This window comes from Panthera tigris, chromosome A1, assembly GCF_018350195.1.
Source record: "Panthera tigris isolate Pti1 chromosome A1, P.tigris_Pti1_mat1.1, whole genome shotgun sequence".
Classification (NCBI taxonomy): Eukaryota; Metazoa; Chordata; class Mammalia; order Carnivora; family Felidae; genus Panthera; species Panthera tigris.
In genome coordinates, this window is record NC_056660.1 from 211,770,807 (window position 1) to 211,775,478 (window position 4,672).

Below are 4,672 nucleotides of genomic sequence, written 5' to 3' on the forward strand. Positions count from 1 at the left end.
CAGGCATGAACAATGACTCAATACAAATGACTAAAAGCCACAAGTTAATTTCTCATGGACTATGATGGACTTGGAGCTTATGCTCTATCTTTGATATGTCAGAGTGTTTCCTCCAACATTTAATTTAATAAATGAGGTGTTTTTTTTGGTAGAAAATTTTCTTCTGCTACCTTCAGGAAGAAACTCCATCAGTAACTCTTTAACCAAACATTACAGGCTATTTCTAGAAAGTTCTTTGAGTTACTTTGTCCACAATTATACCTACATATTTGATATTCAGATTTGACCATTAACATGAATTAGGCAAAAATCATTTTCTTAAACAGTTTTTCAAATTTCAGTGATATACAGACATTTTGCAAAAGAAATAAAGTCCTTGTGGATCCCGCATGTTAAATTATTTTTACCATGATGTTAATTAAATGGAAGATGATTTTATACTATAAAATGTAACCACCTCTCATGTTCCCCTGGCACTTCAGTCCAGGTATGCACCTGGCCCCATGGCCACCAACCCCTGCTGCCTGGGGCCCTGGGACTGGCCCTGCCGAAGGCATGGTGCTGCCGGACCAGAACAACTTCTGGAACGTTTTCCAGAGGGTTGATAAAGACGGGAGCTAGGTGATATGGGATAACAAGCTTCAGCAAGCACTATCTAACAGTACTTGTGCTCCATTTAATCAGTGACTGTCGGGTCAATCATGTCTATGTTTGAGAGAACAAGGCTGCCGTGAACTTAAGTGAGTTCACTGGTGTCTGGAAGTACATCACACACTGGCCGAACATCTTTCACACTTATGACAGAGACAACTTTGGGATGATTGATAAGAACAAGCTCAAGCAAGCCCTGTCAGGATATGAGCTCTCTGACCAGTTTCACAACATCCTCATTTGCAAGTTTGACAGACAAGGATGGGGGCAGATCATGTTTGATGACTTCATCCAGTGCCACATCGTCTTGCAGAATGCTAGATCAGTGCAAGTGAAGTTTCTGTGGCCTGCTAAGTGCAACAATCCATGATTTCCGCACTGAGATTGACAGATATATTCAGGCATTACCATTTGGATCAGGTCGGCTGGATTCAGGTGTAGTATGAACAGTATCTGTTTATGGTCTTTAGCCTCTTATAACACTGGCCTTTGCAAATAGCAACATGACTTATGGAAGGAAAACTAAAAATGCCAAATCTCCCTTTAAAGAACAGGACAAAAATGCAGCTAGATACTGTTCTTCTTTTACATTTTAATTTTTTTTATGTTTATTTCTGAGCATGAGAAATAAGCAGAGACAGAGCATAAGTGGGGGAGGGGCAGAGAGAGAGGGAGACACAGAATCAGAAGCAGGCTCCAGGCTCTGAGCTGTCAGCACAGAGCCCAATGCAGGGCTCAAACTCACAAACCGTGAGATCATGACCTGAGCCTAAGTCGGACGTTCAACCGACTGAGCCACCCAGGTGCCCCTTTACATTTTATATAATTAACATTTGAGGGCTAAGCTAAGCTTAAGGCTAAGCTTTGAGGGCTAAGCTAACATTTGTGCATAAGCTAATTAAGGTTTTTGCAAGTATAACAATAGTTATAATCATTATTCATATACAAACATTTGATTTGAAACTGTTCACTTGTCCCATGCAAAAAATTCATCATGTGCATTTCTAGATAGCTCCAGTTCTATAGTAGAAATACTTCTATTAGCCAATAAGAATTTTAAAATAATATGGAACTTGCACAGAGGCTTTTATGTGCCTTACATTTTTAAAACAGGATCTATTGTGTTTGAATATGCGACATAAGCAATAAAGCAAATGTGCTTCTTGTTCTGCCCCCCCGCAAAAAGCTAAACAAATGTAAAAACACAAATAAACTCATGACATCCATAAAGTTCAATATTAATTTAACATGTTACATAGTTGCTTTAATTATACAAAACTACTATTTGTACTGTGATTATGCTTTTTAATATCACTGCACTATAAGCTTCATAAAGACAGACCCATGTCTGGGTTTTTTCACCATTTTGAATTCTTAGAAAATTGGGGAAGAAATGAATCAATGATCATTGTTAATATGGGCAACTTTTAACATATTGAGCAGAACAGGGGGTGCTTGGGTGGCTGAGTTGGTTAGCATCCAATTCTTAATATAAGCTTAGATCATGATCTCATAGTCCATGAGATTGAGCCCCGTATCATGCTCTGCACTGGAGCTGAGTCTGCTTGGGATTCTCTCTCTTGGTCTCTCTCTGACCCCCCTTTTCTCTCTCAATAAATAAACAAACTTAAAAATAATCCACAACAAATAAAACTCCAGGACCATATGGCTTCCTGGGTGAATTCTACCAAACATTTAAAGAAGAAATAATGCCTATTCTCCTCAAACTATTCCAAAACATAAGAAAAGAAGTAAAATTTCCAAATTCATTCTATGAGGCCTGCATTACCCTGAAATCAAACCAGGCAAAGACCCTACCAAAAAAAAAAAAAAAAAAAAAGAAAAGAAAAGAAAAAGAAAAAAAGAAAACCCCAGAAAACTACAGGCCAATAAAATATTAGCAAACTGGATTCAACAATACATTTAAGGGATTATTTACCACAGTCAATTGGGATTTATTCCAGGGATGTGAGTATGGTTCAATATTTGCAAATCAATCAATGTGATATAGGTGATACAATGTGATACAACCAGGAATAAATTTAATGAAGACGGGGAAAGACCTATTCTCTGGAAACTTATAAGACATTGATGAAAAAAAATTGAAGATGATACAAACAAATATACCCTGCTCATACTACCCAAAGCAGTCTGTAGATTCAATGCAATTCCTATCAAAATACCAATACCATTTTTCACAGAAGTAAAACAAATAAACCTACAGTTTGAACAGAACCACAAAAGACCCTGAAAAGCCAAAACAATCTTATAAAAATTTTTATATATTTATTTAAGTAATCTCTACATCCAAAATGGGGCTCGAACTCAAGACTCCAGGATCAAGAGTCTCATGCTCTTCCAACCAAGCCAGCTGACACCAGCCAAAGCAATCTTAAGAGAAAAGAACAAAATAGGTTTCAAGATATACTACAAAGCTGTAGTAATCAAAACAGTATGGTACTAGCACAAAAATAGATATGTAGATCAACAGAAACAGGATAGACAGCCCAGAAACAAACCCATGCTTTTATGGTCAGTTAATTTATGACAAAAGAGCCATGAATATGCAATAGAGGAAAGAGTCTCTTCAATAAACGGTGCTGGGAAAACTGGAAAGCTACCTGCAAAAGAATGAAACTGGACCACTTTCTTTACACACAAAATAAAACAAAAAATGGATTAAAGTCCTAAATGTGAAACCTGAAATCATAGAACTCCTAAAGGAAAACATGGGCAGTAATGTCTTAGACATTGGCCTTGGAAACATATTTATGGATATATTTCCTCAGACAAGGAAAACAAAAGCAAAACTAAACTACCAGGACTATACCAAAATAAAAGTCTTTTGCACAGCAAAGGAAACCACCATAAAACAAAAAGGCAACCTACTGAATGGGAAAAGATATTTGCAAATGATATATCAGATAAGGAGTTAATATTCAAAATATAAAAAGAACTTATTCAACACCAAAAAAAAAATCCAATTAAAAAATGGGCAGACAACCTGAATGAGCACTTACCCAAAAAGGACATACACAATCAAGTGGGATTTATTCCTTAGATGAAAGGGTGGTTCAATACTCACAAGTCAATCATCATGATACACCACATTAATAAAAGACTAACAATCAGATGATCATTTCAATAGATGCAGAAAAAGCATTTGACAAAGTACAACATCCATTCATGATAACCCTCAATAAAGTAGGTTTAGAGGGACATATCCCAACATTTTAAGGCCATATATGAACAAACCACAGCTCATATCATCCTCAAGAGGAAAAACTGAGAGCTTTTCCTCTATGGTCAGGAACAAGACAGGGATGTCCATTCTCACCATTGTTATTTAACATAGTACTTAAAGTCCTAACCACAGCAATCAGATGACAAAAAGAAATAAAAGGCATCCAGATCTGCAAGGAAGAAGTCAAACTTTCACTCTTTGCAGATAACATGATACTCTATATAGAAAACCCAAAAGAATCCACCAAAAAACTAGTAGAGCTGATACACAAATTCAGTAAAGTCTCAGGATACACAATCCATGTACAGAAATCTGCTGCATGTCTATACACCAAAATGAAGCAGCAGAAAGAGAAATTAAGGAATCAATCCCATTTACAATTGCACCAAAAACAATAACATACCTAGGAATAAAACTAACCAAAGAGGTGAAAGACCTGTACTCTGAAAACTATAAAATGCTGGTGAAAGAAATTGAAGAAGACACAAAGAAATGGGAAAACACTCGATGTTCATGGATTGGAAGGACAAATACTGTTATAAAATGTCTATACTGCCCAAAACAATCGACACATTTAATGAAATCCCTATCAAAATACCAACAACATTTTTCACAGAAGTATAACAAACAATCCTAAAATTTGTTTGGAACCACAAAAGACCCCAAATAGCCAAAGCAACCTTGAAGCAAAGCAAAGCGGGTTGCATCACAATTCCAGACTTCAAGGTATATTTCAAGGCTGTAGTGGTCAAAACAGTATGGTACTGGCACATATAT

At 36.5% G+C, this 4,672-nt stretch overlaps 1 pseudogene; it reads left to right on the plus strand.

Moving 5' to 3' along the window:
* The first annotated feature begins 489 nt into the window (after positions 1-489).
* Positions 490-1,200, plus strand: LOC102967292 (annotated as a pseudogene).
* Positions 1,201-4,672: the final 3,472 nt, after the last annotated feature.